This window comes from Odocoileus virginianus, chromosome 19 (assembly GCF_023699985.2).
Source record: "Odocoileus virginianus isolate 20LAN1187 ecotype Illinois chromosome 19, Ovbor_1.2, whole genome shotgun sequence".
NCBI classification, from domain to species: domain Eukaryota; kingdom Metazoa; phylum Chordata; class Mammalia; order Artiodactyla; family Cervidae; genus Odocoileus; species Odocoileus virginianus.
In genome coordinates this window covers 5,227,693-5,243,218 of record NC_069692.1, presented here as the reverse complement: position 1 = coordinate 5,243,218, position 15,526 = coordinate 5,227,693, and the positions used below count along the sequence as shown (strand labels likewise).

At 36.7% G+C, this 15,526-nt stretch overlaps 1 long non-coding RNA gene across 1 annotated transcript in view; it reads left to right on the top strand.

The window, feature by feature from the left end:
• Positions 1-15,526, top strand: part of LOC110140799 (uncharacterized) — a 223,597-nt gene that overhangs the window by 10,083 nt on the left and 197,988 nt on the right. Inside the window, exon 3 of the long non-coding RNA XR_002314856.2 lies at positions 853-3,641. This is a non-coding gene — a long non-coding RNA (uncharacterized lncRNA). The remainder of the gene's footprint in view (positions 1-852; positions 3,642-15,526) is intronic.

The window sequence follows — 15,526 nt, the reverse complement described above, 5'->3', positions numbered from 1 at the left end:
AGGAAGAGGCTTAGGTCTATAGCTATAATTCAACTCAGCTCCACCAACCTCCACTTCAGCGTACAGTTGCTTGGGTCCAATCCATTCTTTTTTTTTTTTCCCCTTGAGAATTTGAACTAAAAGACATAGAATGTTGTGTTCAGTTATGGTGGACTTGAGTTGAAAGGTTTTGTAGAGGAAGGGTTAGAAATGGCTTTACAAGTCAAAGTTATGAGGCTGCAGGCGGTATGAGTGGAAGCTAGTATGCAAGTTATGATAACAGCATTAACTGAGAGCTCACTCTGGGCACACATCACTTTAAGCACATTCTGTCTCTTTTGACCCTCATATCCATGCTTATAAAACACAGCCCATATTGAGACTTACAATTGCAATAAGCACTGAAAAGATCATGGTGCTTTGTCATCACTTCCCTAGTGCGAGCACATACCAAGTATAATTTCAAATAATAACAATTAGTTGTAAAAATTACTTCTTTAGTGACTATTTTGATGCTTTTTCATACCCATTAAAATGTTTTATAATTTCATCTTGACAACCCTGCTTTGCTGGTACAATGAGTACATCCTTATTCTGTCTACAGGGTAACATATCATTACATTTGAAGTAGGTACTAATTATTATTCCACTTTATAAATAAAAGAATGGAAGCTTCAAGAGGTTAAACTGTTTGTCTATGGTCTTGTAGATTGTAAGGGTTAGAATTGGGGTTAGAATTGAGGCTCAAGCTCAATTTTATAATAGATATCAAAATCAGTGTACTCAGCCATGGCAGGAAAAAAAAATTAGTGGCTAGGCAGTTCCTGAGAGACAGCACAAAGGATCTATGCTCTTTTTATTATTATTTTTCAGCTGCTTTGTGCCACATGTGGGATCCTAGTTCGCCAACCAGGGATTGAACCTGCACTCCCTGCAGTGAAAGCACAGAGTCTCAACCACTGGACTGCCAGGGAAGTCCCAGGATCTATGCTCTGGATTTTCCAGTTTCTAGTTCCCAAGAAGCCTGGCTATACTTAATATACTACTTTTATATGTAGGTCGGGGTTGGGGGAAGGGAAGGGACAGAGAAGCCAAGGAAAATGCCCTCATCCATTTGCTTTTAGTGTTACTCTCCATTAGAGGTATCCTTAGCAGTACTAAATTTTACTAGATTTTATAAAATGACTGTTCAGCTTTCGCCAAAGTCTTCTTTGTCAAAGGCCACAAACATGATTGCAGATAGCTAGGCTGGGGCAGATTGAATGACACCTATGCAGAATGTGTGAAAATTTGGCAAACTAAGACTTTATTACTTGATCAAACTTATTGTGCCTGGTTCTTCTGCCTCTTAGAATATGTCCTGTCTTCTGTTGTTCCTTAGTACCTCATGTAAGAATTTCTCTTGTGTAGCGACTCAGTTTCCCGGATATAGCTTGTACATTTCTGAGCCCAAATGGTAGTGTTAAGAGTATTTATTCTCTAATCAGACTGCTCTCAATAGCATTACCTGCTAGGCATGTGACCTTGGGTAAATTACTTTTCTAAGTCTCCGTTAAAGTACCCACCACATCAGGCTGTTGGGAAGCTTGAGTGAGTGGATACATGTAAGTTTCTGGCACAGGCTGAGTGATGAATGGATGTTGACTGCTTTGTTATTTGTTGTCTACTTATAGTGCCTAGTGTACTTGTTGTTGGTGTCGAGTCACTAAGTTGTGCCCAGCTCTTCTGTGACCCCATGGACTGTAGCCCACTTGGCTCCTCTCTCCATGGGATTTCCTAGGCAGGAATACTGGATCGGGTTGCCATTTCCTTCTCCAGGGGCTCTTCTCAACTCAGGGATCGCACCCAAGTTTCCTGCATTGCAGGTGAACTCTTTACCACTGAGCCACCAGGGAAGCACTAGTGTGCTAACAGACTGACAATGCTTCGGCATAACTTTGAGGCCTAAGTTTCCAATCTGATAGTTTAGAAGCCCAGAATCTAAATTCATCAAAATGCTTTAAGCCTTTAAGGTATTTTGATTTTTCTCTTAAAAGGGAGTTGAAATATTGAAAGGATCTTTCAAGTCAAGTCTCCCCCGAAGGCCTCTGTGTTGCTCTAATTGCAGCTGGATTGACCCTGGTTAAGGCTACCCCGCATGCCTGCTTAATTTCTCAATCATGTCTGATTCTTTGCAACCCCATGGAGAGTAGCCCACCACGCTCCTCTGTCCGTGGGATTTCCCAGGAAAGAATACTACAGTGGGTTGCCATTTCCTTCTCCAGGGATACTGACACAGATTTTTAAGAAGAATAACGCAGCCTTACTTTCTATGTGTTAGTTGCTCAGCTGTGTCCTACTCTTTGCGACCCCTATTGGAATGGCTTGCCATTTCCTTCTCTAGAGGATCTTCCCAATCCAGGGATTTAACCCATGTCCCTTGTGTCTTCTGCATTGTCAGGTGGTTTCTTTACCATCTGAGATCATCAGGGGAGTCCAGGTTTACTTTGAGGGACTATATTTTTATAGGAATCAAAATATACTATGATCTAATTTGAAAGGTCTACAATACCACTGTTGAAACATAGTTGTTGCTGAACACTAATGAATGAGACTTGAATATATTTATTCCTAACAAGACAATGTGCTTAAGAGGTATGTGAATTGATATTAATGACAAACATGTATTAATTGTTTATTATATGCCAGACATTGTGCCAGATTCTTTCCATGTACCAACTCTTTTCATCCCCATACAATCATTTAAAATAGATATTGATGTCCTCACTTTAACAGTGAGAAGACTGAGGCTCAGAAAATGACTGGCCTTGGTCATATATCTAGGTATTATTTGTGTGAAATTCTCACTCTCAAGTTTAAGCTTCTAATCAGTATTTTATACAGATTTTTAGGACTTCTGTGGTGGCTCAGATGGTAAAGAGTTTGCCTACAATGTGGGGAGACCCGGGTTAGATCCCTGGGTTGGTAAGATCCCCTGGAGAAGGAAATGGCAACCCACTCCAGTACTCTTGCCAGGAAAATCCCATGGATGGAGGAACCTGGTGGGCTGCAGTCCATGGCGTCTGAAAGAGTCAGACAAGTTCATTCATTAGTTCAAGTCTCATTCATTAGTGTTCAGCAAACACAATGTTTCAGCAGTGGTGTTGTAGGCCTTTCAAATTAGATCATAGTATATTTTGACTCCTATAAAAATATACAGGAATGATCATAATATATTTTGATTCACATATATTTTTATAGGAATACAGATTTTAGTGCAGGGCAAAACTGAGAAGTCACTTTATTGTCACCTTTTAACAAGCTTTCCTCCTTCAGAGAACTCACTCTTACTCTTCATGTACACAGCTTCTAGTACATTTCTAGTCATTTATCTCTATTAAGAGATTTCATTTTTCATTTGCATGTGAGAACACACACTAGTGTGTTCACTCTAGCCTTTTAATCTTTTCTTCTTTGTTAATTAAAGGCTCTATTTCCTATTGAAGAAATTTAAGGCAGTATTATGCCGGAGACTTTTTTGTTGAACAAAGTAAAATCTTTTTTTTTTTTTTTTTCACATTTTGGCCACGCTGTGAGGCATGTGGAATCTTAGTTCCCCAACCAGGGATTGAACCTGTGCCCCCTGCGGTGGAAGTGTGTAGTCTCAACTGTTGGACTGCCAGGTAAGTCCCAAACTAAAATTCTTATCTCTAAAATCATGAGATTCCTGAGGTTAAGTCTAAAAGCTGACCTGCTAGTGTTACATTATTTGGATTATTTGGATCCTAGGAAAAAAATAGTGGAATTCTTGGTTCTGTTGCATTCTTTCTTCTGGCTCTGCTTCTGATAAGCTCTGTGAAATTGGCCAAGCCACCTACCCTACTTACATCTCAGATTCCTCATTTACCTTTTATCCTATGCCTTCATATTTTGGTACTTCTATAGCATGATCTCTCTCTGAACACAATATTTAAAAATCAAAAGGGTCAATACTTTCAATAATCAAGCTTATTTTATTAAGCAAAGAGACAGTGTTGAGGACTAAAATTGCATTGCATGCATCTTATGCACACCTCTAACTTACTTTAGAGTCTAATTTATTGTGTTTATTTCTTATTGTAGGGAAATAGTTTTTGTAAGAACTATTCTGTTCTATTGTTTCCTTTCTTTTTTCCTCACCCAATATTCTATGAACATTACTCTTGAAATGCTTGATCTAAGTTGACAAGTGCTTATTTTCCTTCCTGAAACAAAAGTCCATTAACTCTTCAAAAGGTTTCATGCCATAAGATTTCCATTAGTCCAGATATTCTCTCTAATTTAGATTGACAGGCTTCCCACTCCATCAAACACTTGGTAAAATAGTGTGATGTTTGTGTCTTCAGAAAAGCCTTGCACAAAAAGTATAAAGCAATACATATATAAATTTCACTTCTAGACTAACAAAAACCAAAAACAAGGAAAATGAAATTATGTGTTCTTTCAGTAATTAATTTATTCATGAATTAAATATTTATTAGAAAAAAATTTTTGACATGTACACACTGCTAAAGTTGGCTTAAAGCTCAACATTCAAAAACTTAAGATCATGGCATCTGGTCCCATCACTTCATGGCAAATAGATGGGGAAAAAGTAGAAACCGTGACAGATTTTATTCTCTTGGGCTTCAAAATCACTGTAGTCAGTGACTGTAGCCATGAAATTAAAAGATGCTTGCTCCTTGAAAGAAAAACTATGACAAACCTAGACAGCATATTAAAAGGCAGAAATATCACTTTGCTGACAAAGGTCTGTATAGTCGAAGCTATTGTTTTTCAGTAGTCATGTATGGATGTGAGAATTGATTTGATGCTTTTGAACTGTGGTGCTGGAGAAGACTCTTGAGAGTCCCTTGAATAGCAAGATCAAACCAAACAATCCTAAAGGAAATCAACCCTGAATATTCTTTGGAAGGACTGATGCTGAAGCTGAAGCTCCAATACTTTGACCACCTGATGCGAAGAGCTGACTCTTTGAAAAAGACCCTGATGCTGGGAAAGATCGAGGTCAAGAGGAAAAGGGGGCAGCAGAAGATGAGATGGTTAGATAGCAACTCAATGGACATGAGTTTGAGCAAACTCCAGGAGATGGCGAAGGACAGGGAAACCTGGTGTGCTGCAGTTCATGGGATTGCAAAGAGTCAGACACAACTTAGCGACTGAATAACAACAACGACAACACGCTGCCAATTTATATTTATTAATTATTTTGGGGACTTCCCTGATGGGTTAGACGGTAAAGAATCTGCCTTACAATGCAGGAGACCTGAGTATTTTTGGCTGTGCCGGGTCTTCATTATTGCACATGGGCTTTCTCTGGTTGCAGAGAGCAGGAGCTAGTCTCTAGTTGTGGTGCACGGGCTTCTCATTGCTGTGGCTTCTCTGTTGTGGAGCATAGGCTCTAGGTGTGTGGGCTTCAGTAGTTGTGACGCAGGTGCTCATTAGTTGTTGCTCAAGGGCCCTAGAGCATGCAGGCTTCAGTAGTTGTGGTGCTCAGGCTTTGTTGCTCCGCGGCATGTGATATCTTCCCAGACCAGGAATGGAACCGTGTTCCCTGCATTAGCAGGTGGGTTCTTACCCCTGTGCCACCAGGGAAATCCGAATTCAGCCTTTATTGAGCGCCCACTATGAGTGGGACACTGGTGCTGAAAGACTCAGATCATCTTTTATAACATTCGAATGTACGTAATTTTTACATGGCTTTGCTGGTAGTTATACAGATGTTTTCATCAGGATTAAAAAATGAAAAGTTTATGAAGGTAGTTGGAGATAATATTCTCTCCTGGTACTGCAGTCTCATTCTACACCTCACTCTTCAAGGCCTCACCTTCCACACGCATGGAAGTTTATCAGAGCATTTTCCTAAATGAAGACAGTTTTCTAAATGGAACTCCAGTACCAGTGGTTAATAATACTTTCCGAAATATTACATTTATTTCATTTCATATGTATACATGTATTTCATTTAAAAAATAAAGCAACTGGTAAGATCCTCTTGTTCTGCCTGTTCTTCTCTCCCTCCCCTCAATTGCTGACCTTCTTCCTGTCTCCATACATTTGCTTTTTCCAGAATATCATATAAGTTGAGATCATATAAAACCTATTCAGATTGGCTTCTTTCACTTAGTAATACCCATTTAGATTTCTTTCTTTTTTTTGGCTTGATAGCTCATTTTATTTTACTGCTGAGTTATATTCCTCTGTCTGAATATACCACACTTTATCTTTCCATTCACCAACTGAAGGACATTTTGGTTGCTTTCAAGTTTGGGCAATTACGGAAAAGTAACTGTAAACATCTCTGCACGGGTTTTAGTGTAGACTTAAGTTTTCAGCTCCTTGGGTAAATATCAAGTAGTGCATTACTGGATTGTATAGGAAGAGTATGCATAGTACAACCAGGTTATCACATTTGATTCCCTTTTATCAATAAAGTACCAATAAAAGAGTGAAGAAAGATACAGTACATTTATCAGTAAGTTGTATTCACCTTTCACTGACTGATTTACTGAAAGCTTAGCTTCGGAAAATATTAAATGCTTTAATTTAGATTTTACTTGGGGGCTTGAAGAAGTGTCAGCTCTTCAAAATCGAAGTTATTACATCAAGTTTTTTCTTAAATTATGTTGTTTGCTATATAAAAAGTGAGTTGTAATATATTCTTATTAAAACTGCCTCTTCTGTCACAGTGTTGTTTAATATGTAATCGTTAAAATACGCATTATACATTGTGTAAGAAAGGTGAATTTATAGTAAAATAAAATTTTCCCAATTTTTTCCCTGATTTTCTTTTTTCAGGTGAATCTACTGTCTTATGTCTTTAGTGATAATCACTATTGTGGTTCTTATGAATGTAAGAGATATGCTTCCTTATCTACCTAAGTGTAAGAGTGAGATAGGCACTCAGGAGTCAGTGGTAAATCATTTGAGTCATTTACATTTTGGTGTGAACGTGCTTATTACATCCTTCTCTCGAAGGTTTTTATAGTGCATGAAACAGGGCACTGGGACAACCCTGAGCGATGGGATGGGGAGGGAGGGGGGAGAGGGTTCAGGATGAGGTGCACATGTACATCCACGGCTGATTCATGTCAGTGTATGGCAAAAACCACTACAATATTGTAAAGTAATTAGCCTCCAATTAAAATAAATTAATTAATTTTTAAAAGAAGAGAAAGAGGAAGAAGATCCTGGATGTCTTTAAAGGGTGAATGGAAGGCAGTAGAAGTGGTAGATAGAACTGAAGACAAACTTCATCTTCTTTGTAATTTTATTTAGCACTCATTATACTAGAGTGTTAGTTTTGTTGGAGTCTGCCATTAAACCATTAGGTAACAAAGTGATTTACAAATTCTGAATTTTCAGAAAAAATATTTTAAAATATAGTTTTGATTATTTTGAATTCTGCTCAGTGTCTGAATAGTTCAGTCTGCATCTGCTTATCTTGGTGTTTTAAATAACCTTGACTCTCTGATTATTTAAATATTTAACTCTGGTTTATGTCTTAGAACATCGTAACCAGAATTCTTGTCATTCATGCTATTTTTTTTTCTGCTTTCAAGCATTTTTTACTGTAGATTTTTCTTCAGAAATTTTGGAAGTACTTTTAAGGTAAACATGGAGTTCTTTTGTTTTAACTTTTTATTTTGGAAGATTTAAGACATATATCAAAGTAGATAGAATATCATAGTATATATCTATGTACCATCACCCAGTTACCAAGTCATGCCAATGTTATTTTGTTTTTACCTTCACCAGCTTCCTTTGTCATAATGATAAAGAATATGCCTGCAATAAGGCCTGGGTTTGATCCCTGGGTTGGCAAGATCCCCTGGAGAAGGGAATGGCTACACACTCCAGTATTCTTGCCTGGAGAATCCCATGGACAGAGATGCCTGGAGTGCTGCACAGTCCATGGGGTCACAAAGAGTCAGAGATGATTGAGTGACAAAGCACAATGCATGATGTCTCTTAGTCTACTACAGTAAGTATCTTTATTGATGCTTACATTGTTCTATATTTGACTGATAGATGCCTCTCTTTGGGTTGGTTTCCAAGCTCTTTGGATTAGTAGTCCCTGTTTTCAGAGTCTTTGATCATTTATTTTCTATCTGTTATGACAAAATGTCCAGACTCATCTTGTACATTTCCTACTCTATACTTTTGGTCAGTTTCTCCTTCACTGAATTCTTTATAGTGAGGAATGGAATTTCAAAACAAGAATTTTGGTGTGAAGGCTACTGTGTTCAAAAAGACTTTCATTTTGATACTTACAAGCTTTACTTTTTATAGTCTCTGTTTTATAATATTTATTTTACATATTTATGTGTAAAAGAACTACTGTATTTCTTCTATTATGTGAAGCCATGATGTATACTATGAACTACCTAGTTAATGATAGTTATTTTGAAAAAAATCACCTAAAATATTAAATGTCTGTCAGATAAAATATCCATTTCAAATATGCTATTTTCTTCAGTATCCCAAAGAAAATTTGAGTCTTCAAAGAAAATTAATGGAGTCTTCATGTTTAGACTCTAAAGATGGGCTTCCCTGCTGGCTCAGTTGGTATAGAATCTGCTTGCAGTGCAGGAGACCCAGGTTCAATGCCAGTGCTGGGAATAGCCCCTGGAGAAGGGAATGGCTACCTACTTCAGTATTCTTGCCTGGAGAATTTCATGGACAGAGAAGCCTGGTGGGCCACAGTTGCAAAGAGTTGGACATAACTGAGTGACTAACACTTAGGATTCTTCTTAATTAATTTCTCCTGTTGGCAGTTATGCATAGTTTTGTGGTATCACACTGTCCTTCATAACTTCTGTTATGATCTGGACATCATTATTATCTTGCTGCCTTACCAGCACCCAAAATTTTGAAGAACTGGGCTCAGAGTGAGGCACATTTGTTTGAATAGTAGGGAGGAGATATGAGGTGTAGAGGCAAAGATGGTGATATAGTCTAAGTTGCTTCTCTGTGGATCTGATGTCTGAGCCACACTGGGGAGGACTCTTTGCACCTTCTCCTCTTTGCCTTATCCTGTCCAGTGCTAAATGAGATGTAGAAGCAAGTAAACCCTAAAATATAAAGAGATGATGAAGTAGTTGGCATGGAATGGAATTCAAAACTGTGCTGCTCTCTGGCCATGTGACTAGGGTAGGTTAGTCTCTCCAAGTCTGAGATTGCACTCTTTATCCCATTAACTCTGTAATATTTTTTAAGACCATTTATACTATATGTGTATATAGTACTATATACTTTGAAAAAGTATTTGTGGTGTATCTTCTTTTTCTAAAGTTCCATGAGAGCAGGAACCTTTTCCACCACTGACTCCTCAGTGCTTTGAATAGTCTTTGGAACAGAGTGAGTGTTCAATAAACATTTAATGAGTTATTGCTGAGTTTTTGAGAAGACAAAATAAGATAGTGAATGTAGAAAGTTTAGCACTATGCCTACTGTTCAGTGAGTGCTTGATGAATATTTTTAAAAGACTCTGGAGAACATACTTTCTGTTTTGATTTGTCATCATAGCTTTATAAATCTAGCTTATGACTTAAAATAATTAATATTTTTAATAAATGAATGGAAGGATGAAATAAATGAATACTATTGTTGCAATTGGAGCTGATTTTATAGAATTAGTTCAGTTCAGTTCAGTCACTCAGTCATGTCTGACTCTTTGCAACCCCATGGACTGCAGCACGCCAGGCTTCCCTGTCCATCACCACCTTCTGGAGCTTGCTCAAACTCATGTCCATATTGCATTGGTGGTGCCATCCAACCATCTCATCCTCTGTTGTCCCCTTCTTCTCCTGCCTTCAGTCTTTCCAGCATCAGGGCCTTTTCCAGTGAGTCAGTTCTTTGCATCATGTTGCCAGAGTATTGGAATTTCAGCTTCAGCATCAGTCCTCCTAATAAATATTCAGGACTGATTTCTTTTAGGATTGATTGATTGGTTTGATCTCCTTGCAATCCAAGGGACTCTCAAGAGACTTCTCCAACACCACAGTTCAAAAGCATCAATTCTTTGGCTTTCTTTATAGTCCAACTCTCACATCCATACATGACTACTGGAAAAACCGTAGCTTTGACTAGACGGACCTTTATTGCCAAAGTAATGTCTCTGCTTTTTAATATGCTCTCTAGGTTGGTCATAGCTTTTCTTCCAAGGAGCAAGCTTCTTTTAATTTCATTTCTGCATTCACCATCTGCAGTGATTTTGGGGCCCAAAAAATAAAGTCTCTCTTCCCCATCTATTTGCCATAAAGTGATGGAACTGGATGCCATGATCTTAGTTTTCTGAATATTGAGTTTTAAGCCACCCTTTTCAATTTTATAGAATAATTTTATTTATTTATATATAAATAAAATATTTATATATTTTGTAGAATAAGCAAATGATATTTAGAAATATAGAAAGATGTCCCAGTGTTGATCCAGACATCTGATATTTTTCTAAATATAATAAGTAGGTCATTATAAATAATAGGAGGAATCCCTTTATAGTGAACATATTTTGCCCTTTATAATAGTAACTTTTCCATATACATGTTTCAGAATTAAAAAAATTATATCTAAATTGTGTTACTTCTGCTTGTTTACTACTTATACTTATTGATTTTTTCCCCTAATGGATTGCATTATTTAATGAATAGAGGGCAGCGAACTCATTTTTAAAAAATTATTTCTTTATTTAAAAAAATTATTTTTGGCTGTCCTTGGTCTTCATTGTTCTGCTTGGACTTTCTCTAGTTTTTAGAGATTAGGGGCTACTCTCTAGTTGTGATGCCAGAGCTTCTCATTGCGGTGGCTTCTCTTATTGCAGAGCTTGGGCTCTCGGTGCATGGGCTTCAGTAGTTGCATCTTGAGGGCTCTAGAGTGAGGGGTCAGTAGTTGTGGCATAGGGGCTTAGTTGCTCTGAAGCATGTGGAATCTTCCCAGACCAGGGATTGAACTGGTGTCCTCTGCATTGCAAAGTGGATTCTCAACCACTGGGCCACCAGGGAAGCCCCAACTCCTTCTGCCTTAGCACATTTTTCCATTTTGGCTTATCTAGGGGGAAAAAATAATATAAAACAAACATTTGTGGATCAAATTAGCTATAATAAATGAAGTCCCTCTCTTTCTCCTTATAGAAAAGCTCCAGTAGATCTAGAATCTCTGTTTCAAAGTATAGCCAATACTTATGGCTGTGAGTGGAAGACGGATCAGGTGATTCCGTCAGTTTTATTCAGTTGTCAGACTACTTGCTTATAGAAGCCCCAAGCTTGCGTATAAAGATAAGATTTCATTGGTGGAAGATAGGATCATTAGAATCCTTACTCCTAGTTGAGTTAAGATGAAGGGAGAAATAATTTACATTGAAAGAGAATACTTCAAACTAGTTGTCCTGTGGTACCTGAAGATTGTCCTGCCACTGTAACCTGAATGGAGACTGATGATACTGATCACATTAAAAACTTAGGTATATCACATGACACTGTAAGCAAAGTGAAAGAGAAGCCATAGACTGGAAGAAGATAAATGCAGTGTATATAATAAACAAATGAGTAGTATTTAGACTAAGTAAAGAATTGTTTTTTTAAAAAACTAATTAAAAAAAAAGTTTTTGGCTATGCTGGGCCTTTGTTGCTGTGTGAGTGTTTCTCTAGTCCTGGTGAGTAGGGGCTATTCTCTAGTTGCGGTGCATGGGTTTCTCACTGTGGTGGTATCTCTTGTTGCGGAGCACGGGCTCTAAGGTGTGAAGGCTTCAGTAGTTGGGGCGTGTGGGTTCAGTAGTTGCGCCTGCTGGGTGAAGTTGTAGACATGCATGCCCTTCAATCCTCAATTCCACTTCTAGGTCTAAAACACTCTAAAACAGTGCTTCTGCAACTTCAAGAGGGAAACAGATAAATCAGGAATGTTGCTAAAATGCAGGTTGGGATTCATCAGATGGAGCCTGAGATTCTGTGTTTCTAAAGAGCTGTCTCCTGGTCCTTAGACAACACTTTGAGTAATCAGACAAGACTCCAGAGAAGTGCTATTTAATAGTCCAGATTTATGAGATGATGGAAATGTCCTCTGTGCTGTCCAATAACTACTGAGTACTTGAAATGTGGTAAGTGCAGGTGAGGATCTACATCTTTTATTTATATGATTTTAATTAAATTTAAATAACCACATATAGCTAGTGACTCTCATGCTGAACAGTGCATCCTATAGCATATCCAGGGAACTTGTTAACAATATAAACTATCAGACCCAGTCTCAGACCTGCTGAATCAGAACCTGCATTTTAACTAGATGCTCAAATGATTTATATGCACATTAAAGTCTGAGAAGCACTGTCTGGAGAAATTTCTGCTATTCAGGAGTCATATGTGAGAATATGTATTTCAGCATGTTATTAGTGTGACAATGGACAAACTCTGGTGCTGTTTAACTAGTACACAGCAGTTAAAATGAATTATTTGTATGAATAGGGATAAACCTTAAAATAATACAGTAAGCTATCTTTATCTGAGAAAGATACATATATTATGATACTATTTTTATAAAATTTAAACATAAAAGAAGCCATAGTGTATATAGTTTGGAGATTTATACATATATGGCTAAATTAGAAAAAATTTTATGGAAATGATGAGCAACATTCATTTTGAGAGGGTTGGTAGAAATGGGAGAGGTAATGGGAGAGGAAGAATGCTGAAGACTTCAATTGTATTTTTGATGTTTTATTTAAGCTAGGTAATGGGTATGCAGTTGTTTGTTACTCTCTGTACCTTGTTGTTTATCTGAAATATATTTTTTATATCTCCACCCTTAATAGTTAAAATTTAATTTTGTACTGTTGATCCATTCTGAGTTTGATGATTCTGAGGGTTGTCATAAAGTTGAAGAACCTTTCTATGAAAGTTCAAAGTCACTGAAATTCTCTTTCTAATTTTTCAAGCTGAAAAATATCTTATTTGCAAACGGATTTAGATGAAAATGATCCAAATTTGGATGAATGCCTTAAAAATTTCTCATATAGTTGATTTCAAGGCTTTTTACTTTGAGATTGGTAACAACACCCAAATAAAAACAGATGTATTAGTCCTGGAAGCACTTTTCTTAAAACTGCTGATTCTCACTAGCACAGAAATACCAAGAGCTTAATATGTCCAGTGCTTGATTTTCTTAGATGTTTATACCCACAGGCCTTGAAGAGTAAGAGCACCAGGGAGGATTTCTGCTTTATTTTCTTTTAGTGTTTCAACAATCAGTCCCTCAGATAATTTCTTGGTGCCTTGGCTATTATAAATTATCACCTTTGTATTCTGGAGTTACAAAAAATATCACTTATGTTCTAATTCCCTTTGAAATTGGCTCTTGGTTTGGAATACAAATCTCTGTTTTGAATGCATTCAATCTGACTATATTGTTTGCTTGATTTCATCTATTGCTATGCTTTGAAATTCTTTATCTGTGTTAGAATCATCTGGTGATTTTTTTTTAAATCATGGACTCAAGTTTTAAAGATTCTGCTTTAATTAATCTGGTTCTTAAAGAAAGACTCCTGAGGAGATTCACATTTTGTAGCCATGTTGAGAGGCCCTGATTTCCTAAGATTTGTTTTCTTTGTTGCTCAGTATTTATTAACATTCCATATCTGAATTCTTATGTCTGCATCCCTTAACACTGTAAGCATCAAATATTCTATAAGGAAAAAGTCCTTTAGAAAAAGGATGGCATCAAAATAGAGTTTTCTCAGCTTAGTCCTCTGAAATGAGTACTCAGTTAAATTTAGAAAGTTCAGGCTAACCCTGCAAAACAGAATTAGAGGGATGACTCAGTTTATTTAGTAAATAATATTGCTAGCTAGAAAACTAAGAAAGCCTTGTTTGGCTTTAGGCCTATTTGATTTAAATTGACTAAGTAATTAAAGGTGATTTAACAGTGATTTGTATAGGTACTTTTTTCTTAGGAAACCAGGCTTAAAACTGATGTTATGTGTATGTGTTCCTGTATGTGTCACTGTCTTAGCAAGAAGTATCACTATTTAATTATATCACTATAATTAAACTTTGTTCAGTTTTTATGTGATTTATTACTATTTGTGGAAGAGTTATTTTTTTTATGTTCCCTTGTAAATTTGTTGGTCACTTTTTATAGTTTTATTGTATAATGAAGCAAATTGTTCAGAATATATTCCTATATGTTCATTGTCATACTTATTTCTTTATATGAAAGAAATTACTTAAAAACCCAGAAGGTGAGTATGTGGGACAATTAGTTTTCTTTTTTACTGAAACAGCTAGTACAATGTGGTCTTTTCTCTATTAGACTTTTTCTTTTGAATATTTTTATTTTGAAGGGAAAATCTGTGACTCCCACCTTCTCTACTACCATCCTTAACTGTTGCTAAAGTTAAGTAATCATCAAATGGTCGAACAGTTAAGATCTTAATAATTATCACTTGGATGTTGAAGAACTAATTGAACATATTAATATCCCTAGATTTTGCATTGGATAATTAACAGTCTAACAAACATTATTGATACAGAACCTAATTTGTGGAAGAAGTTTTTCCTTATAGGATAAAAGACCTGGAGGGATTGTACATCTTTACCCTCTTTTCCTGGCAACTGAGGATCTGAACTATGTTAGTTAGCATTTCAATTTTTATTTTTTGATATTATTTTATTTTAAAAGGTAATACCCACTTTGACAATCCAGCAGGATACAAAGAAGAAAATGAAAATTACCCATCATTCCATTAGGGTTGACTCTTAATAGATGTCTAGAAATGGCAGTTAGTTCCTGGCTTGATTTCAGGGGTTATTCTGTTGAAAGTGATAGATTCTTCTTGTTAGTATCATTTTTGTTCCAACTTTGAATCTTTTCCTCACTGAGAGTAACCGCCTAATTTCCTCTTGAAGCACCTTAAATAGTTTCAAAGAATTTAAACAAAACACTCATGTATGTTCTGTGTGAAATGAGGCAAATACATTCGATCTTTGCTCCTAATACTGGTATTTCCTATCTGTTGGGGAAATTTGTTCATCTTTTGGATCTTTCCAGTTTCTCTAAAAATCATTTAAATTTGTAATATAAATTATGACAGAAAACAAGCCTGTGAATAGAAAAAGATGAGTCAGCAGTATTCTGGTAATTTGTGTCTCTTCCACAGTCCTACAGATTTTTCAGAATTCAGCTGAATATACACCTTGCTTTCCTTAGCTGAAGTCCTCATGGGGTCTAGTACATTCATCTTTGAGAGTAAATTTTGGAGATCTGCAGGGACAGGGAGTTTATCTTTGCAGTTTTCAATTGCGTGACCTCTGTTCTATATCCCTTAGCTCTCTAAAATTCAGTTGGTTTTATATTGATTTGTTCTTGTAAATGACTCTGTGTCCTTTAGGTCTTTCATTTGTTTTTTTTCTGAAGGACAAGCAAGCTCATTTTAGGGTCATGGGAGGAAAGGGGCAAGTCAAGTTTTCTGTTTCTTTAATATTTTTCTTGTTCTCCTTTCTTAACTCCCAGGAGCTAGTATGGATTGTGTTTCTGGTTC